Below are 22949 nucleotides of genomic sequence, written 5' to 3' on the forward strand. Positions count from 1 at the left end.
CAAATTCTGCTTCCTGCCCAGGACTTCTCCCGGACAACAGTGGGAGGCAGGGTAGGAAGTGCTCTGATGGAAGTCTGTTCAGAACGCTGGGAGGTATAGACGTCAACTCTGCCTGAGGTGGGTCTTGCTTTCAATTGAGTTTTGAAAAATGAGTAGGAGCTTTCTTATGAGGGAAAACGATATACTAAGAATGTGTGTGTGTGTGTGTGTGTGTGTGTGTTCATTCATGCACATATGAGGGGGGAGAGTAATAAATAAGTAATTAACATTTAATATAACAAAGTCTAGTAATAAGTGACCCCATACACAGTGGCTTACAAAAGCAAGCATTCATTTGTCACTTCCCGGTCTGCAGGTTGCCTGGGGCTTTGCTGGGCTCAGTAGGACCTGGCTTCAAGCTCTGGACTAGATTCAGCTGTGCTGTCCAGATCTCCTGGTTTGGGGACCAGCAGTTACTTAGCACGTTCTCCTCATGATGAATAGGAAAAACACAGGAGCAGCAAGGGGAACGAGCACACTGAAGTCCTGGCCCCTTTCCCCTGGACAGAGCTCATGGCCAAGTCCAACACCAGGAGGCAGGGCAACCGCTTCACCCCGAGTGACTATGGTCAGGGAGGGAAGGAAGGACTGGGAGAAGATAATGCAACAGGCCACGGGGCGACACGTGCGGCAGCAGAGGTCGGAAGGAACATGGCAGGTGATTGGAGATATTTCTGGGAGCAGGGAAATGGAGGCAGGAGACGACAGGTGTTGATTCTGGAGACAAAGGCAGGGAGTATTTAGTGAAAGTCTTGGCTCCCTTGCTAAGGAGCATGGCTTTTACCCTGTAGGTAGGAGAAGGCATTCAGGGCTACGGACTCCATTGGCCCCAGCTGCCGTTCCTGCCCTGGGGCACACAGGAGCATGTGTAGTTGGATGGAAACTGCCACCTGCTGCCAGGGACAGGGCAGAAGAGTCTGGGCACAGACCCCGGGCTAATTGCCAGTGTCACCCCGGCTATGCATGTGTCAACACGTACACTTAGCTCTGAGAGAGAGCTTGCAAAGTCCAACTGAGTCCTCTGAAAGCAATTGGTGGCTAAAGGACACGAGTCTTAAAGTTTTGTGATGAAAATAAATGGTTAGTTAGAAGGAAATTGAAGAAAGACCCTGAAGCACTTAGAGTCAAACCCAGTGCCATTAATGACTCGTATATTACCAAACTCCACGTTCTGTTTCCATATCTACAAGACGCTTTTATGAATTCCCATACTTTGCAGAATTTGGAAGAGTCTAATGAAGTCATATAGACAAAGTAATAAATATAAAAATACATAAAATCATTCTATAAACTCCACTCACTGTATTCCCAAGGTAGTTGCTGCCAAGAGACTAGCCACACATCCACCCATTTGGTGGGTGGCCCCTGGTGCCCGCAGGGATGTGGGTGAAATGAGAGAAAACACGTCCCTCCCAGATTCCTCTTAGAGATCGAGAGATGGCATGGCGAGGCCGGTCTTCTTAATGGAGCACGTGTTTGATGGAGCAAATGGCACAGGGAGGAAGGCACCAACCTTGGCCAGGTGCCCAAGGTGGGACGTGGTGATAAAACCAGCAAACACAGCTTCTCCTGCTCGTGGGTCCTTTCAGCAGACAGGAAGCATCGCTCTGATCCCATCTCTGAAGGCCTCCGCCGGAACCAGGTGAAACTCTATATTTGCTCTCCACCTTGCCCTTGAGCAACGAGTGAGAATGGAAGACCATGAACGGGTTTTGCAGGGAATCCTGAAAAGGGGCAACGAAGAGAGGCCGGGACGAGCGATGGAAGATAAATCAGAGCCTTGCAGACATGAAAAATTGGGGGAGGTGCTGATTTCAACTAAAAATAATCCCTGGAAATAAGACACCCTGAAGGGCAATTTGTTTGTGTATTTCCTACCTGACAACAGGCAGAGCCCCGGTAGCAGGCGCCACGGGTGCAGCTGGGAAAGGTTTGATTCTGGATCTAATAGCGTGGGGCAGGCCTGGAGCGGCTTCATTCTGAGGCCAGACGTGGGCTGGAAGCCCACTGTGTAAAGAAAACCAATAAAAGTCATCTGGATTTTGTTGCCAGGCTTTGGGCACTGTTCGTGAGGTCTACCTGGCCCACAGGGGCCGTAGGAGCCCAGGGCTGCCTCTGGAACATCAGGCTGTCATCTCAGGGAGACCGGTCTTTAAGAAATTCCAGTATGTCCTTGGCCAGTTATCTATGTAAGATACAGATTGCTGGGATTATGAGAACAAGTGCGGGGAAATGGGTTTCCGGGGCTTGTATTTTGATGGCTCAATGGGACTCAGTAGGTAGGCAAATACACCCTGTACAAGGCCCACAACCAATTTTCCCTTACGCTAATCAGCAAAGCGGGAAGGATGCTACAAATTAAAGCTCTTACACTTAGCAGAGTCTGTACCATACAGAAGTACCATGTTAAATTGCCTTACCTTTTTATCAGGCCCCCAAATATTTATATAAATTAATAATGACTTATTAAAAATTAAGATATTATCTTTATCTGACTGTTCTCCACAAAGACTACTTGGCCTAAGAAGTTAACATATGCATTCACGTCTGATAAAATGAGATGTGTGTAAAAAGTAAGGAAATGGGGGAAAGTTGCAAAGGTTTTCATTTCAGGCATAATCTCCACAGAGTCACATTCTCTAGCGTGTAGACTTAATTCTGCACGTTACACTCATATACATCAGAGTAAGACACAGCAATTTGGAGGAAGATGACCGAGTCAAACCAGCCATCGATCTGGAAAAGAGATTACAACATGGAGATTCTGGAATATGTCAACAGAACCATAGTCTTGCTTTCCCTACGGGGGAGTTTCATGGGATAAGGTAGTATACGTGTATGCTTCCTATGCTCTTGTAAAGTGCCCCATGACCGGGGTTCTGTGGGAGAAGGAAGATGAGCATGGGCCACAAAATGAAGACAAGGGAGTGACTGTGTCAGGAAGCTAGAACTTAAAGACAGTAGAACGAGTAGACAATGTTGGGAAGCCTGTATGACCAGAAGTTGAAAGATCCTTTGACGTGAGCAGTGGGGAACCTGGAAGAAGGGAGGTCTCAGTGACCATTTGTTTCTTGCCTTTCTCCTCCCTTCTCCCTTCTTCTTCATCTTCTTGCTCTCCCTCTCAGTATTTTCCTTTTTCTTATACCAAACATGTTCTAAATATAATGCTGCTATCCTTCTACAAAATGACTTGAGGCAAAATTACTGAAACAGAACGATGAATGATATTTTACTTCTCATACTTACACTATAGACCTGGGAAAATTTCCTCCTCACCTCAAAAGTCTTCCTTTTCCATGGAAACTTGATATGTCTATCCAGTCCTACAATCCATGGAAACATCTCCTAAATTCAAAGATGGGGAGAATAATGTGTTATTCTTACCTTCCCGGCCATGTTGCTCTAATTATTGAATATGATGATCCCACCCAATCACCTCCATGGTCTCCTCCCCTGTTGGGGTTCATCCTAGGGCTCTGATTGGAAATAATGGGAGGGAGCTCATGTGGCTCTACTGCAGGAGAGTCCTAGGGGGTGGCGGGGGTGGACAGTGGTGGTGCCTTTGGTCAAGGAGAAGTATATGGACCCTGGGTCTTGAGAGAGGTGGTGCTGCTAGCCAAGGGAAATGGCATGGATGATGGTATGAAAGGGACTGCCTGTTTATGTCCATTTCTTATTTCAAAATATTGAGATTAAAGATGATTAGGCATACAGATGATTAAAAAACAATGGTACTGTGGGTGAAACCATGTAGGTGAAACCATGAACAACAAATTTGAAACAATGAAAATAATGCAGGAAAGATGTGAAGAAACAGTAAGGCACAGATCAGAAATGCTTCCAAGTAAATCTGTAGGTGTTAACTGAGATGAGAGACATACTGTTTTTCTTCCTGTCTTGTGGTCTTCCAGGTTGATGGTTATTATTATTACTATAACTATTATTGTTAATGCCATGCCTTGGCAACTTTGTTGCCTTTGTTCTGTAATTTCTGCTTCCAGTAATGTCAGGCCAAACAATCTGGACAAATCTTCCTTCTGAAGACAACTAGAACGATTGTACAAAATATTAAAATCCATCTATTTATAGGCATTCGAGAGCTAATAAGACAGTGAAGACTTATGGCCCAAGATTCCAGGAATAACAGAAACTTAAGAGTGTAAGCCTGAGAGTTGCTTTCTTCCTAATGGTATTGACCCATACCTCAGGGGGTAACTGAGAAACTGATTGGGTATTTTAACAACTTCTCATCAAAGTTAAGAGGATGGTTGGAGTCTGGGGCTTGCCAGGGCAGTGAGGGGGCCATTGATGCTGGTGAATACCTCTCACTCTAGGTTTTATCTTAAAAATAAAGGTGAAACAGAAGTGGGTGGGCCCTTGCAGGCTATCAGAAAACTTCAACCCATCCCAAACTCTGAAATTGGCTGAGGATCCCAGATTTTTATAGACCTGACAGAAGGTGAAGTAAAATCTTCACTGGAAAAAGTGTCATCCTTGGCTACAACCTATTTTTACAATTTTTGCTTTACACAAGCAAAAATTACCAGGTATATAGGAAACAAGACAACAGAAACCAAGAGGAACAACAGATACTGGAAATAGGCCTAGAGGGGCTCCAGATTTTGGCATTATCAGACATGGACTTTAAAATAATTGTACTTATCAAAAAATAAATTAATTAGAAACAACCTTACTTACCACTTGTGGATGAAAACAAGATTGAGAATTTCAACAGAACAAAAATGGAAACTATTTTGGAAAGAATGAAAGTAAATCCTAGGGGAGTCTGGGAGGCTCAGTTGGGTAAACCTCTGCCTTTGGCTCAGGTCATGATCCCAGGGTCCTGGGATTGAGTCCCGCATCGGGCTCCCTGCTCAGTAGGGAGCCTGCTTCCCTTCCTCTCTCTCTGCCATTCCCCCTGCTTGTGCACTCTCATGCTCTCGCGCTGTCCTGTCAAATAAATAAATAAATAAAATCTTTAAAAAAAGGAAAGTAAATCCTAGAATTAAAAAAATTACAATAGCCAAAATCAGTAACTAGAATTTAGTGGCTGAATTTACCAGCTAAATGGATACAGCTGAGGAGAGAATAATAAACTGGAAGATAAGTCAGAAAACAATTACCCAGATATAAGCATGAGAAGAAAAAAAGATGTGAAGCACAGAAGAGGATAGGAAGCAGGAGTGGGCTCAGTAAGGTGTGGGTTCAGCTGACATCTACCTTCATCCTGATCCCATGGAGCGTTCTGGAGTATGAATGGCACCATTCAGTTGTTGCCTCTTGTGGCAAGGAGCCCAGACTTTGTACCCAGTATCAATCCATCCTTGGCTGAGGACCACAGCAGGGAAGGACAAAATCACCCAGGTGTTTCAGGGTCAGAGAGTTCCCATTGGCCAAGGGAAACTGTCAGCAGGGGGCAGCTGTGAGCCTTTTGCAGCCCATGTTCACAGCAATGTGGGGTGAGTGCTCTGGCCAGTGAAGGGATCTGGGCAGAGCACCCCGCAGCCCTGGCTTCAGATACCAAGAACACAACCCAAACAGTCCCTGTTTCCATTGTCATTTAGGGTCAATCTTGCACAAAAGCTATCTTTCTTCACACCTGTCTTCACCCCCTTGGTGCATGAATGAGACGCTAGCCCTGTAATTCAGTGATATCAGGGGATAGTGCTGGATTTCGTGGACTCCCTCAAGAACTTCTCCAGTTACAGAATTCCTTCAATGAGAGCTTTTAATAATTTTTTGAGACAAATAGACAAAATGTTTGGAACTGAATTACTCTTTGAAAACCTAGACCATGTAGTCATCCTCCTAATTTAGTCAAATGAAATTACAAAGGCATTATTCTGACATGTATGTAGTGCTGTGGAATTGTTACTCTGCTACAGGAAATAGATACCCTCAAAGTAAAGAGTTTATATGAGTAAAATTAACATTGCTTTTATTAAGCTATATCAAAAATTTTGGGTTTTTATCACTTTGTTCTCAGATGTCTATAATGGTATCAATATTAATAAATTACCCTAATGTTCCCAAAGCCAAATCATTGCCGCTTTCACATGGGAAGGTGCAAAGGATTTGGATGTACTTTCCTTCTACCCATGCCTCACTCTGGTTCTTCTCCAACGTCAACACTCCACACCACTCCCGCTACATTACAGTCATTGCTGAACTGGCATCATGATTTTGGATGCTAACACAAGTACTACAACCATCACAGAAGTGTTCCTATGGAAGCTGTAGAAAAAGAAAAGCACTCTTTCCTTTGTTAGTCCTTTAAGACTCTTGCTTTCTCAATTTTGTGAGAACATTGTAGAAGTTCTACTTCCTTTGATGATGAGAAACAAAGTGGGTTTTTTCTTTAAATATCAAGAATGTTTCAAAGATAGTTATTAAAGGCTAAGTGGCAAAATGAGTCATTAAAGACAAAACGGAAAAATGGACTCAGCAAGAAAACAGCCTCTCACAGGAGAGGAGACTCTACGTCAGTGGCCAGGCAAGACATTGGTGGGTATGGCTTTGGTTAGCAAACGTGTCAGGTCTCATTGCTTGAAATTGTTAATTTGCTCCGTTTCTATGCTCTAGGGTGGTTTTATCCAACACACAATCAATGAAACTCGACGAGGACTTTGTTGATGTCTTTTTCATACGAAGTATCCATGAACTGTGTTTTTCCCTCATTGCTGACCTCTCCAGTACAGATGCTTTGGTCAAGAGACCCGCCGACCTGCTCAAGGGAAACTCAGATTGGAATTGGAACAGAAAAAAGAAAACGCCTAAAGGAAATTCTTAAAATGTTATTCCAAGGAGAAAAGGAGGTGACAAATGTTCTATTACAAGAAGGTGAGGTGATTCTCAAGGGCAAATGATGGGAAGAGGAATGCACATAATTCTCAGGGTTGCACACGTGCAATTAAGAGGGAGATGGAGGCACGTAAAAAACACCAATGTGGCAGCAAAAGGAAATCTCTGATTAGATTATATTTTAAAGAGAAAGGAAGGAAGCAAGGACAAATAGAAAATAGCATGAACTCATGAGAGTAGACAGGCTAAAATCCAGTAGGAAATGATCCAAGACAGAAAATATTACTCGAGTTTTTTCCATTTTAAGATCTGTGCTCACCACGTATATTCACTTCTCAGAGTTTCTCTTTCTCCTTCTGGAAAGTAGTGACACTAGTAGGAGGATTAAGTGGATAATACACGTAAAACACTAAGCCTGATTCCCGACATATGATAAGGATTCAATCAGTGTTATTATTAGCTATTATTGGCACTCTGCTAGTGATATCCATCCAGCTTGTCATTGGTCTGTTACTCATTTATCTTCCATAACAAATTACTTCTTCACTGGCAAGAAGGTCATAATAGATGACCTCTAAAGTTCTTCTTCAACTTTTAGTGTTCTATAAATGGTTTCATGGCATGTTTCTCATGCTAGATTATCTGTTCTTTAAGATTATATCTCTGTGTTTAATTTGTTTAATTCCCCCAAAATGCCCAGCACAGAGCTGGGTACACAGTGGATATTCATCAAACAGTGATGTGAAAACATAAATTGCTGAAGCCCGAATGTGAGTCCAAAACCTGAAGAACGTGAGTAAACAGCTATGTCCATCAAAATAATTCATTAAAAATAATTCCACCGAGGCCAGAAAAATCTGTCTCATGAGGATGGTATGAGTGCTTTACACGAATTTTATCATTTAACCATCTAACAAATTTAGGGATTAAATATCATTATCCCCATTTGTCCATTAATAAAACTGAGGCTCACAGAGATCAGGTACTTTGTCCAAATGCTCGCAACTGATGTGAAATGAAACTGAAATTAGATCTCAAAGCTGTCTGATGATGAGCCTGTGCTTTTAGGCAGTAGCTTACACTCTAACGACTTATAATGTGGTAAAAACACGCGGATTGGTATAATCCCTAGTCTCAAAAAGAAGTCAAAGTCATAGGAAAAAAGCTCACTCTGTTATTTTATGTTAATAAAAATAAAACTGATCTGTGAAACTTCTGATATCTTATTTCAAGCTGCTAATGCTCATAGGGACGAGGTAGGTTTTCCTCCAGATCACAGACAAGGCTTGTAGCTGTCTGAACTTGAGCTCGTTGACTCTGTTACTGAGGTCAGTAGGTACTAAGGGATTCAAACCATGGCACTGCAATTTCAGAGATCCCAAACAGACCTTGAAATCTGAGCCAGGATCAGAAAATATCTCATTAACAGGACAACGTTGACACATGTAGCATCGGCAAAGATTATAAGGCAAGAAAGTAAATTGGTACGTTTGATACTGGCTGTAAGCGAAACAGTTTCAAAGGAGAGGGCAGGAAACCTCACAATATGCTAATTCTTTACATTGCCTTGGCTTCCCAACTAAACAGTTAAGTGCTATGAGGGTACAGGCACTATTCTTCAGTGTCTCCCTGGCACTCAACTGCGCATACGGGCGTTCACTGCGTGCGTTCCCATAAATGATTCAGGTATAAAACAATAGCCCAGATGAAGATGGAAATGTTTTAACTCCCTTCCAATCATCTGGTCTTCTTTTGCCCTAGAACGTCTGTTCTCCAAGCATGGTCTACAGGTCCTTGAGGATCCCCAAGACCCTTTCAAGGAGTCCGTAAGGCCAAAGCAGTTTTTATAATCATACTAAAATGTGATCCCAAAAGAAGGAATAGTTAGAACTGATGGTACCTTTGCACAAATTAAAGCACAAATTCGTCTACACCAGAGGTCAATCTACTCTTCACTTCTATTCACACATTCTATTTGCACTCACAGGAAGACAAACCACTTCATTTTTCAGTGTCCCCACTAACTCAGTAAAAATTATTAATTGTGTAAAATATGAACTCTTGAACATGATTCTTATTAATAGTCTGTGTGATTGAATGGGCACTGCACAAAAAGTCACTCGGGCTGCCTATCAAAACAAGATAGTTGTCCCAAGGAAAAAACACTTGTGAGATTCTGTGAGTTACAAGCTAAACAAATCACTTTTTTCAGAAACCCCATGTTCACCTGAAGGAATACTTGATCAACTGTGGTTACTCACACTGGGTGTTTGCCAGACATTTTCTTGAAAATGCACAGAATTAACCCGTCATTTCAAGGAAAACTATTGACAACATTCATTGGTAATGATAACATTTTAAATTTTGAGCAAAAACTGGACTTTATAAAATGTGTATCCATCACCATGAGCTTAACAGCTCCAAATAAGGACTTTTCTGATGAGGTCAGTGGTGATATTAGTGAATTTGATTTTTATACGGTGTGATTATCATTTTTAGATATTATATCTATCTTCATAGCTCATAAACCAGTATCTTTCCAGATGGGCAACACATGAAGTTAGAAATCACACATGGCTAAAAGATCTATCTATTTAAAATGCATGGCAGGCCAGTGGGTTTTAATGCAATAGAGTACAAAAAGCTCATTAATACGGCTTTCATTTCCACGCTGGGCTAACTGTAACAAAATGACACTGGTCAATTCTTCATGTAGAATCAGAGCATATTAGCCACAATTATGTGAAAAGACTAATAAAACACTCTTCTCTCTTCCAACTGAATATTCATGTGAGCCCAGACTTTCTTCAGTTACTTCAGCCAAACAACATATCACAACAAACTTAAGTGTAGAATCAGATATGAAAATCTAGCTGTCTTCTCTTAAGCCAGACATTGCAAAAGTGGGTTACAATGCCATTCTTTCAACTAAATATTTTTGTTTTGAGAAAGATATTTAAGGGCACCTGGGTAGCTCAGTCGATTAAGCCTCTGATTCTTAATTTTAGCTCAGGTCATGATCTCAGTGTCATGAGATCAAGCCCCACATTGGACTCCATGCTGGGCATGGAGCCTGCTTGAGATTCTCTCTCTCCCTCTCCCTCTGCCCTCCCTGCCCGCCCCACCCCCAGCTCAAGTGCAGATGTGCACACTCTCTCTCTCAAATAAATAAATAAATAAATAAATAAAATATACTTAGTTTTTATTTTATTTTTTATTTATTTGATAGACAGAGATCACAAGTAGGCAGAGAGGCAGGCAGAGAGAGGAAGGGAAGCAGTTTCCCTGCTGAGCAGAGAGCCAGATGTGGGGCTTGATCCCAGGACCCTGGGATCATGACCCGAGCCGAAGGCAGAAGCTTTAACCCACTGAGCCACCCAGGCGCCCCTATACTTAGTTTTTGTAAAAAAAAATATGTAATATAAACACATAAAGGGTTTATCATTTTAAATGAATTAATATTTTTAAAAGATTTCTCATTTTAAATTTCAAATATATTAAATATCAGTAGATATAAAGCATACAAATTCAAGATACTTGAGTGGTCCTAGATTAATACTGATTCCAAGGCTAGGCTTAGCTGGCTCAAATGTCACTTTTGTGAAAAAGCCTTAGGATATATTTGTTTACCATTTAATTGTGGGATGTAGAACAGTGCCTAGAATTTGGACATTTAATAAATATTTGACAAATATCTGGATGATTTGTATTAAATTTGCACCAAAAGAAAGCAACACAATTATCTAATAGGTTTTATTTCCATATCTAGGCAATTAGGCACAAACCTTTGGCTTCACTATTTTTAAAAAGGTTAAAGTATCCATAAATAATTTGTCATATATGTGGTCTAAGTAAAAATACCATCTTTGGGGTAGCCTGGGTGGCTCAGTCAGTTGGGTGTCCGACTCTTGGTTTCAGTCAGGTTATGATCTCAGGGTCCTGGGATCAAGTTCTGCATCAGGTCCCGTGCTCACCAGGAAGTCTGCTCAAGGATTCTCTCTCTCCCTCTCCCTCTCTCTCTGTCTCAAATAAGTAAATCTAAAAAAAAAAAAAAATGCTGTCTTTCTCCTAATGGAGCTTCTAGAGTGGCTCTACCATTTTACATTACACTGGAAATGTATGAAAGAGCCAGTTTCTCCATATCCTCACCAGCACTGGGTATTGTCTTTTTATTATTTTGGTTTTCACACATTCAATGCTAGGATAAAGAAATAGAATTGACTTTTTTATGTTGAAATTATAAACTGAAACCTTGCTAAATTCACTTATTAGTTTCAGGAGACTTTTGTTTGTTTTTGTAGATTTCTTAGGATTTCCTTTATAGACAATCATGTCATCTGCAAATAAGAGTAATTTTATTTCAGATGCCTGGGTGGCTCAGTTGATTGAGCGACTGCCTTCGGCTCAGGTCATGATCCCAGGGTCCTGGAATTGAGTCCCACATGGGGGTTCCTTGCTCAGTGGTGAGCCTGCTTCTCCCTCTGCCTGTCACTCCCCCTGCTTGTGCACTCTCTCTCTCTCTCTGTGAAAATAAATAGATAAAATTTTTTAAAAAGAATAATTTTATTTCTTCCTTCTTGATCTGTATGCTTTTTATTTCCTTCATTTGTCTTATTATACTGTTTAGAACTTGCAGTACTATGTTGAATAGCAGTGGTGAAAGAGGTTGTTCTTGCCTTATTTTTGGTTGTAGGGGGAACACCATCATTCTCCACTAAGAACAATAATAGATCTAGGTTTTTTATAGATGTTCTTTAATAAGATGAGGAAATTTCCCTTTGTTCCTAGTTTTGTGAAGACTTTTATCCTGAATAAGTATTGGATTTTGTCAAATTTTTGTTTTATCAATTAACATTAAAAAGTTTTGTTCTTTACCCTGTTAATTTGATGAATTACATTAATTGATTTGCAAATGCCTTCATCCTTGGAATAAATTCCACTTGATTATGGTATATAATTCTTTTTATATATTATAAATTCTATAAACTAATATTTTGTTGAAGTTTTTTTCTTTTCTGCCCCCCCCTCCTTCTCTCCCTCCTTCTCTCTTACTCTCTCTCCCTCCCTGCCTCCCTTTTGTAATGTCTTTTTCTGGTTTGAGCATCAGAGTAAGACTAACTTCACAAAATGAGTTGGGAAATGTTTTTACCTCCTTGTGTTTTCTGGAAGAGATTGTGCAGAACTTGTGTTAATTCTTTTTCTTTTTTCTTTAACATTTGCTGAAATTCTCCAGTGAAACTATCTGGGTCTAGAGATTTTGGAGGAGTTTAAATTACAAACTCAATTTCCTTAATTGTTATAAGGCTATTCAAATTATCTATTTCATATTGGGTGATTTGAGGTATTTCTGATTATTGAGGGGTGTGTCCATTTTTTTCTAAGTTGTTAAATTTATGTGTGTAGAGTTATTTGTAGTGTTCCTTTATTATCCTTTTGATGTCTGCAGGGTCTGTAATGATAACTCCAGTTTCATTCCTGATATTGGTAATTTGTGTCCTCTCTTTTTGTCCTTGTTAGTCTTGCTAGAGGTTTTTCCATTGCATTGATCTTCAAATAAAAACAAAACAAAACAAATTTTAAATAAAGACTATTTGTTCCACTGATTTTTTTCTATTGTTTCTGTTTTCAATTTAATTGATTTCTGCCATTATCTTTCGTATTTCCTTCCTTCTCCTTGCTTTAGGTTTATTTGGCTTTTCCTTTTCTAGTCTGTCGAGGTACAAACTTATTTATTTGAGACTTTTCCTGTTTTTAATGTACGCTTTTGGTGCTATAAATTTCCCTCTCACTGCAGTGTTAGTGGTGTCTTATAAATACTGATTGTTGTATTTTCATTTTTATTCAGTTCAATGGATTTTTCATTTCCCTCAAGACTTACTCTTTGACCCATGGATTATCAAGAAGTATTATATTTAGTTTCCAAGTTTTGGGAAATTTTTTTGTTGTATTTCTATAATTGGTATCTAGTTTGATTCCACTGAGGTCAGAGACCACATATTATAAAATTTTAATTATTTTAAACATGTTAAGATTTATTTATGGCCCAGGATATGGTCTGTCTTGGCATACCTTCTTTGGGTGTTTTTTAAAAAATGTATTTGACTGTTATTGGGTGGAATGTTCTATAAAAGTCAAGTAGATTCTCTTGGTTGATGATGTTGTTCAGTTCTTCTATATTCTGGCTGGTTTTTTGTCTAGTTGTTCTTTCAATTGTTGAAAGAGACGTGTTGAAGTCTCTCACTATAATTATGGATTTGTCCATTTCTTATTTTCAATTTTATCTATATTTGCTTCATATATTTTGCAGCATTACTCTTTAGTATACACACACATAAGACTACTATATTCTTGGTGGACTAGCCTTTCTATCATAATTTTTTATCTCCCTGTTCCTTATGATTTTCTTTGCTCTGAAATCTATGTTATCTAGTATTAATGCAGCCACCCCTGCCTTTTAAATTGATGTTTGCATTGTATACCTTTTTTATCCTTTCCCCTTGCTAAGACAACTCTTTACCAGTCCTTTGGCTAAAGAAAGCAGGCTTTTCTTTGGGCTTTTTGGTCCTCATTCATCAGTGTTTCTGGATTGCTAGCTTCTCCAGCACCTGCTTTGGGATATAATGGTTCAAAAGAAAATTCAGAACCTCACCACTGTGTTGCTCTTCAGGCCCTGCAGTCTGTAGTAGGAGTTGAGAAAATACTGAGTGGTCCCGGGACGTCACCAAGTCCTACCTGAGAAACAGATCACAAATTGCACTACTGTAGACAAAATAATGAACATCCACAGGTCTTGCAAACAGGTGCAAGATACATCCCCCAGCAACCAGAGGGCACAACGAGATGCCCACGGATTCCACCACCTTGGCTTCCCACAATGTTGTGAGGTTGCTACATAGGCTACTTCCAACTCCTGCAGAGAAGCAGAAGAGGAAAGGAGAAGTTACATGAGACGACGTGAATTTTACAAAGAGAGTAAACACTTCCTAAACGGACCAATTAAAACTGGATCAGACTCATCTTTAATCTGATTTGATGTTGGAATAGCTGAGTCTTACTAACTGTGAGTAGGAGTGCAGGAGAAATCCAGGTTTCATGTAGGCAAACTAAAGACATTACAGTTTTTGGTACATCCTAGATCTGAATCATACTTTCTAGGTGTTTATTATCTGGCTAGCATGGGTGCCTCCGTGGTGGTGCCATTATCTTATATATTTTCTCTAATAGTTTTGTGGTTTTACTTCCATTTGTTTGTTTCATGGGTAGTTCCCATTCTTGTCTTTTTATTTCTTTCCTTTTTTTTTTTTTTTAACTCTAAGCCTCCAAGATTCTTCAGCTTCCCCTAATTCCCTTTAACTGTAAGTGTATGGACATGACATCTGAGAGACATTCCAATATATTAGCTCAGAGTATCCCTTAAACTATGAAAATGTGTCTTATTTCCAAGTAAAGGGGACTGAGAAGTTGCTAAGTTTCAGCTGCATCAAAGAGTAGGTACAAGCGCTTTTCTAACTGAATCTTGATTCAACAAGACTTTCAGGACCAATGTGACAGGCACTGGGTCAAATGAGCCCTATATTATCTTATCTCAACATCATAATAGCCCTGAGGCAACTGTATTATCAACCAGAATCTCGGATGAAGAAACTGAAAAGTGGGGATGCCTGGGTGGCTCAGCTGGTTAAACTTCTGACTCTTGATTTTGGGTCAGGTCATGATCTCAGGGTTGCGAGACGGAGACCGAAGTCAGGCTCTGCACTGAACATGGAGCCTGCTTAAGATTCTCTCTCTCCCTCTCTCTCTACCCCCGCACCCCCTGCTCAAGCTCACTCATGCTTTCTTTCTCAAAGAAAGAAAGAATAGAGAAAGAAAGGGAAAGGAAAGGAAAAGAAAAAAGAACAGAAAAAAAAGAGAGAGAGAAGAGAAGAAAGAAAAACGTTAAAAAGTGAATGGATACACTCTGGGCCACCCAGCTAGGGTGCAAATCTGCACACCTTGGAAGTCCAAAGCTTCTCCTATCCTCCAAACAATCTACTTGTGCTCCCTGATACCATGCATTTCCCCTCGGTTTCCATGTCAGGACCTTCAAGAGTACAAAATTGACAAGAAAGTTGCCTCCTCGGGGATGGCAGCCAGTAGCTCTTCCTAATGTGGTTCTCCTGGTCAGGGTGACATCAGCAAGCGAGTTCATATACTCCCACCTCCCTGTGCTAGAGCAATAATGGAGCACACTGTTTTTGAAATGCTTTCTTTTGGGTTCTCAATGACCCCCTTCAATCAGTTGTCTTCTGTGTGTTCTCCATGTGGAACTTTCTCATCTTTTTTCTATGTAAATATTGTTTCTCAGTGAAACTATTTTCCATTAAAAGCATATTCACAATGTAAGAGCTGTTGTGAATTACTTAATTTGTTTGACCATCTCAGTGCTGATTTTGCATTAGGTTTTACCAACATACCCACGTTTTTTCCTTTTCTATGTATCTAAAACTCTACATGAAGAAACACAATCATTTATTCACATTGTGATCCTGAAGATCACAGTGGGGCTTTAAAAATAATCTGGTTGGATGTTAAAGTGTTTATCACTTGGCTGGGGAGGGGGTAAGCAGGAATCAACCATAATTAAATTATTATGATGTAAAATTTTTCTGACATTTATTTGAGTTAAGTTCTCAAATATTATTCCTCAGAAAGACAGCTTGATGTGTGTGTGTGTGTGTGTGTGTGTGTGTGAGAGAGAGAGAGAGAGAGAGATGTTTTTTAAATGGGAGATTGAAAGGAATCTAGAGATAGTATAATCAGTTGACAAAAAATTAGGTTTAACCACATGAAATTCCCAATATTATACCATTTTGATGTTCAGAAATGACACTTTTCATAATTCAGCATAATTGCATTCAAAGTGAAATAGGAAGGGGGCAGAGGGAGGAGGAGGCAGAGGGGTAAATGAAGACAGAGGCTACAAAGTTGTAAGTGTTGAGGGTCACGCCACTCAGGGGATCGCGTACTCATAATAATGGTCACATCTGTTCAGAAATTTTATGAAAACTTAACTTGGGAAACACAAGGGGAATGAAAACAGAAAAGAGTTTCAGGAGAGTCACTTACTTCTGAAATTGAAGGCTGGATCTGGGGTCCAGTGAGAAAAAATCTCTATGAATATGGGAAATTTGTGGGTGGAGAGAAATATCTAAATTTCAAGAGTGGGAGGATGTTGAAGGAAAAACACCATCCCCAGGAGGGGTCAAACAGGTGATGAAGATCAACAGAGTCTTTGAACACACTCACACCACCCCCAACAATGTCTCAGATACCACGTAACTGGGGCCATGTAGCTTACCCATTATATAAACTGTGTCTCAAGATTCCCTCCCTCCAGTGAAAAGCCGCCAGTGTGTGTCTGGGGGTCAAAGGACAGGACAGCGCAGACAAAAAGGCAAGTGAAAGGGAACAGGGCAGAAAGCAGGGTTGTGGGCTTTGAAGATCTCCTTACCCCTTCTCCTCACATCCCTAGAGCCAGAGGCAGATGGTAGCAGGGAATAGTGTGCCCGAGAAAAGGCCCCAGAAAGTTCTGCCTCCAGGGATCCAGCGACCCACCTGATTCAGAATTAGACGGTTATACAGGTGTGGATGAAAACTGCTAGTCGGATCCTCACTTGTCCCTCCTGAGAACGAACTAGAGAGGGCCTCTCTCTGTGGGCAGGAGTACAGACAGATGGCCTTGAACTTGCTCAAAATATCCCCCCCTCAGGGTCCCTCAGGCAGCAGGCCGCCCTTTCCAAGAATGTGTTTATCAAAAAGGCGACTGGAAACTTTGCTTTCTCCAGACCTCTGTTAACGTGCAACTTGAGATAGCCACACATGCCTCTATTTGGAGAGGGAGGCTGACTATTTATAATAATAACAACCCCCGAGGCCATCACCTCCCCAGGGGCCTGGCCTGGCAACAAGGTCAAGAGCGTTCATTTACCCTCCAGACAGGGTCAGAGGTGTTTGCTGCACTCGCCGAGGAAGAAGGAGGCCCTAGATTCTAACTGCAAACGCTTCCCTGGAAGTGTGGCCCTGGCGGCTCCGGTTTTGTTGAGAAAAACTGAATTTCGAGGAAGACATAGTCAGTGGGCCCCTGAGGGACAGCAGTTGTACCCTCCGGGGGAGCCCAGCCACTCACTCACACCCTTCGTGCTTTCTCGAGCTCTCCACGCCAGAGGCCACGGGCCTGAACAAGGCTGGTTTCTGCTGCAGGCGCTGGGGGAACGCAAGAGGCCGGTAAGGATCATTCTCCAGCGGAATCTAAAAACTTAACACTGAGACTTCAGTTGTGTGTTTAAGGCTTCAGGTCCAAGAAAGGGACTCTTATGCTCACCAAAGGGGTTTATCACGCCTTCCTTTGCCAGCCAATCCCCTGCCTTTTATGATTCGGAATGCTGACCTCAGTTGCACATAACCTGGTAATTACAATACAATTACAAAAATACAAACCAACTCAAAACTGTGCCCATTTTCCACTGTCCCTCTGGTATTTCCAAATTGAAAGCACTTTGCGTAACATGGGTCTCCATTTCCATACTTTACCTCTTTGAGTAGAGCATGAGGGCCCTGAAAACTCTCTAACCTGTGCACTCATGCCTTAGTTGGTAATAACCTCACTGGACCAGGGTCTGAAGGGAGCCTTCAGGCACCTGTCATCACCTCGGAGAACCACCAGGAAAGCGCCCGGCTGAGAACTCCCAGGATCCTGCTCCTGGTGCAGGGCCCACAGAGTGTAGATTTGTGAAAACAACACCAGAGATAACAGACAATAAAACACCACTGCCTGCCTTAGGAGAGAGATGAAGCCTAATTATAATTAAAGCTGCATCTTAAATAGGAAGAGTGTGGTGTTTCAGTAGACTCGATGAAGAGCCGGTATGGCCCGATTGGGGTCAAAATCCCAGAAGCAAAAAGTACGAAAATGTTATTTTCTGAGTAAGAAATTGTATTGAAAACCACAGGTCTATTTCTAGGTCTTCCTGAGGTCAGCAGTATAGAAACCTATTTTATGTTGCAGTCCACAGGCTAGCCTGTGTTCTAGACTATGGGTGTTGGACTTGGGCAAAACTAGGCTTGACAGCGAATTTTGTCTCACTACTTCTTAGGTAAAAATAAGCATTTTTACTTCACTCCTCGAAACTGAGCTTTTCTTATCTGCAAAATAAGAAAAATATATCATAAAATTTTAAGAAAAAATGACATAATCAAAGTAAGAAACATATCACACATCGTGGCAGGCACATAGTAAATGTTTCATGATACAGCAATTACCCCAGTTCGACATGGGGGTGAGCCTTCTGATCCAGGCAAGCCACGTCCCTCTCGTCATTCCTAGAGCTAATTTCTAAGCCTCCTCCCCACCCAATCTCCTTCTCTTCTCTCCCATTTCCCATTCTATACTTCTTTTCCACAGTGACCAACACCATGCTTTCTTGCAAGATGATGTCTGACAATTAAGACTAAGATGTTAAAGTTCAACCAGGAATATACTTTCTTAAGGATCAATTTATTTATTTGAGAGAGAGAGCACAGGCAGGGGCAGGGGGAGGAAGAGAGAATCTCCAGCAGACTCCACGCTGAGCAGAGCCCAACCTAGGGCCCAATCTCACTACCGTGAACCGAGCCAAGATCAAGACTTGGAGGCTCAACTGACTGAGCTACCCCAAGCACCCCCAGGAATACCTATTTTTATGAACAGTTTAGAGTCTGGTACCAGAAATATGGACTCAGACTATTAAAAATGGAAGCTATGATTCTTAAAATGTTTTTTAAATGTAGTACCAGACATGGAATATTCAATTAAAATTGAATTAAAATGGATCAAAAAATGGGATGTGGTTTTCTTCATCAAAGGTAATTTTTGCTAATATAAAATAACCTATAGCAGCTAATGATATGAGACATAAAGGGGATTTACCTAAGGCTTCTGAAATCTTAAAATTTATGCCACCATATATTTATTTAACAAAAAAACTTTTTAAAGATTTACTTATTTATTTATTATTTATTTATTTCAGAGAGAGAGAGGGAGAAAGAGTGAGAGAGAGAGAGTGAGCAGGGAGAGGAGCAGAGCAAAAGGGAAAGGGAGGGAGAGGGAATCTCAAGAAGACTCTGTGCTGTGCAGGGTAGCCTGACCTGGAGGGCTCAATCTCATAAGCCTGAGAGATCCTGACCTGAGCTGAAACCAAGAGTTGGATGCTTAACCAACTGAGCCATCCAAGCATCCATATTTAATAAAATTTTTGATAAAACTACATTAAAAGGATGGTAAGGCATTATAAAGAGGTGAGTGAAGGGGCGGTGGTAAGGTTTAAATTAATTTAATTAATTAATTAAATTACCTTATTTTCCATAGGAACAAGACAGTAGGCAAGACTAAACAAAACTTTTAAAAAATCAAGAAGTATTTGAAAAATCAAAAAAGTAAGGAAAGTGGCTGAAACAATTTATATGATAATATGAACTTAAGTAAGAGAAGAACCAGGTAAAAGAGTTAGAAGTTTTCATCTCTGGGAAGTATGGTTAAGTCTGAGTGAAGCATGGGATTGTCTTTTTTTATTATAAACCATGTAAAATTATATTATTTCTAAGACATATACTACCTTATGAAAAAGAAAAAGTTGATTTAATTTTACAAATGAAGAACATAACTAGCAAATTACAAGGAATGCAAACTTTAGCTGGAAAATATCTTTTAAAATGTATTTTTTAAGTCGCATCAGAACAAACATACTTCTTTTCCGACAGTGTTCCTGAGTTAAATCAGGGGTTGTGATATATACTCCAATATATGCCAAGGAGACGTTAGATCTGCAACTCAGATACAAAGGTCTCTATGAAAGAGTCACAGTAATGAGAATAATGTGGTTCAAGTTCTAAGCCTGAGGGCACTTAGATGCCTTCCTGGGAAGTACTGAACAGCACAAGATCACTGTAATGCAGCAGGAAGTGCCAAGCAGAGGGGAGATGATCAGTTAATTCTAAATTGCTTTAATGTAAAAAATAAATAACATCCCCGAATTTTGCTGTTCATCCAAAAAAAAAATGTTGAGTAGGATTTTGGGTTTTGACCATCAAATAATAATTTCTAACGTACAAGAATGTACTCGATGGGGGTGCCTGGGTGGCTCCGTGGTTAAGCCTCTGTCTTCAGCTCAGGTCATGATCTTGGGGTCCTGGGATCGAGTCCCACATTGGGCCCTCTGCTCGGTGGGGAGCCTGCTTCTCTCCCACCCCGCCTGCCTCTCTACTTGGGATCTCTGTCTGTCAAATAAATAAATAAAATCTTTAAAAAAAAAAAAAAGAATGTGCTCGATGGTTCCATTATTAGAACATCAAGGTCAAGGGAAATAATGGCGCCATTGGGTCACACAGGAATCTGTGCTGGTTTGGGGTATAATATTTCCAAAGAAACATAGAAGGGAAAACTTCTGTGATAAGAAAGTTCATTGTTGAAGGCAATAAGGATGTTAAACTTGGAGACAAGAAGATGGTATGATGCAATCATTGTATTAAACAATTATGGAGCTGTTAGGTCAACAAAGAATAACTTGGGACGAGTGTTTCCAGAAAACAAGAAATGCAAAACCCTGTTCAGGTACCTGCCAAACTGGAAGCCAAGTGAGGGACTTTGTTCTGTGCTCCTCTAGTCCTCTGCCTATCTATGTCATTGCCATCACTTCGTATCATTATCACTGACTGCAACCTTCTGCTAGGCAGTGTATGTGGCTTTACTCTCCCTCACGTCCACAGTGGCCAGCACCATTTCTGGTGCATGGCGGGCACTTGAAATTCTGGAGTGGGTAGATTTGGACTTAAAGAACATCATACAGCAAGAGAAGCCAACAGTGGACTGGATAGTCTGGTGAGATGATGAGTGTTTAGTTACTGGAGTAGTTAAGAGGAATTGGAGTCCTTCACTGAGTGACCTCTAAGATTTCTTCCAACTTAAGGAACCTTTAGTTAATGTGGGTTTCGGCTCTGTCAGTGTTAGACTCAGGAGTCTCTCATGGTAGCTAATGGCTTCTATATCCTTACCTTTCTTAGGTAGATGGATTGACACCAGATGGGGGGAAAAACTATGAATGCAGGGGAGAACTCAGTTTTGTCAATAGGCTTCAGTGAGCTTTCCAGTGTCCCAGAAGGAGACCAGTTACCTCAGAAATTAATCAAGGGGCATGGATGACAAACACAACATGAAATAGGGCAGAAGGAAGGTGCGAGAAAGCTCCTTCTGGTTCAAACTTCCCATATCTTGAAGTCCTTGCCATTCCTACCTACCAAATCAGGATCTTAAGAACAGGAAGAATTGGGGGAAAGAGATGAAAGAAATTATGGATGGAAGGATTGCCACATTATACAACCCAGGAGACTACTATGAATCTCACAGTTACAGAGGGCCAGGTGCCCTCTGGTCTTGAGCAGTGCTCATTCTGCACAGCAGGTCCTGGTGGTCCTGTTGAGACCAGAGGCTGGCCAGATGAGTGTTTTATACCTGCTCAGAAGTGAGAAGGGAAAGATTGGTATCAAAATCCCAGGCAAACACCACCAATAACCACAATCAGCTACCTCAGAATGTAATCAAATTTAAAATCAACCTATTTGCTAGACTGTTCTAAATTCCATTGTACTATCCTAATCTTGGGGTTGACTCTGCAGGTAGATGAGACTCACTACATACCTTTCTTTCTAATGAGTTCATAAGAAATGTGAGGTGCCTTAGTTGCCCAAATGCTAGACACTCAGAAATCTGATGGCCATGTTTATTGTGCCCTGCCTGAGGGACTCATACAGCAGCTCTTCCATAAGGAGGAGAGCAAGTGGTGTTAAGAGGGAGGTGGATAATAGGGAGTAGGTGGGAAATCAGAGGACAGAGGTGCTGACAGCGGAGAGGAGTTGCTGAGTACGCGTCAGGGGCAAGTGCAGACCACTCACAGCTGTCTATTTTTATATGGACACTTAGCTGTCTGTGTCACTGAGCTTTGAGGACATCGGTACCCAACGTCCCAAAAGCCTATTTTGAGAGACATCACTTCAGTGACTGATAGCAGCACTGCGTCAATTCTGCTAGATGACTGAACCAGAAGGGGGTCTGCAACAGCTTTCACAACTGGAAAAACAGGAATACTGCCTCACTACAAGTGAGTAGACCTCAGGGGGAACTAGTGAGAAAACCATCAGAAAGCAGCCCAGGGAGCCTTTTATATTGGTAAGCCATCTTACCGTTGGGTCCTGTAATACATTTTACACCCTCTACCTCTTCCCCAACATGGCTTAAGTATCTGTCGTTTTCATTTTCCTGTTACCTTGTAAGACTTTTTCAATAAGGGTATGTTTCCTTTTGAGGCAAAAGTTTTGTATTTATAAGAAAAAATAAAGGTGCTGGGGCACCTGGGTTGTTCAGTCAGTTAAGTGTCTGCCTTCTGCTCAGGTCATGACCCCGGCGTCCTGGGATCGAGCCCCTCATTGGGCTCCCTGCTCAGCAGGGAGTCTGCTTCTCCTTCTGCCCCTCCCCCTGTTTGTTCTCTCTCTCTTTCACATACTCTCCCTCTCTCTCTCAAATAAATAAATAAATAAATAAATAAATAAAATCTTTCAAAAAAAGGAATTGGAGAAAAAGAACCTGCTGTCCCTCCAGACCCGTTCTCAGAAAGATGACAGAGTAATGGCTGGTGAGTTCTGAAGACTCAGGGGGCTTGGAGGGGATTTGGTCAACATGATGAAGAGAACATTGGATTCTCTTCTTGGAATAGGTCACAGGCCAAAATGTTCCTCTTATCCACTCTTTTCACATCCAATCATGAAATGGAACTAGCCAGGCTCACTTTAGACTTGGAAACAGGGTACACTTCTTATCAAAGCACCAATGAAGCAGAGGGCACCATTTCACTATCCCTCTGGCAGGTGCTGACTTTTGAGAGTTCTGCCCACACAAGGTCTCTCTGATAGCAATGATGTCTGATGCACGGTAGATGTTGAGGGTTTGGGGAGGCATTCGTGGCCACACTGGAGAAGAACCATGGGACAGGTTGCCCTGAGTGACCAGTCAGGAGATTGAACAGTCTGGCTTCCTTCTCCAGGCC

General features: G+C 41.3%; 1 long non-coding RNA gene across 1 annotated transcript; it reads right to left on the bottom strand.

Moving 5' to 3' along the window:
• Positions 1–246: 246 nt before the first annotated feature.
• On the bottom strand, positions 247–16582 carry LOC308349934. Its single transcript, XR_013967498.1, has 5 exons — positions 16435–16582; positions 13490–13572; positions 3316–3384; positions 1553–1712; positions 247–756 (listed from the first exon to the last, which is right to left on the bottom strand). It is a non-coding gene; the product is annotated as an uncharacterized lncRNA (long non-coding RNA).
• Positions 16583–22949: the final 6367 nt, after the last annotated feature.

The sequence above is a fragment of the Martes martes genome (assembly GCF_963455335.1).
Source record: "Martes martes genome assembly, chromosome: 9".
NCBI lineage: Eukaryota > Metazoa > Chordata > Mammalia > Carnivora > Mustelidae > Martes > Martes martes.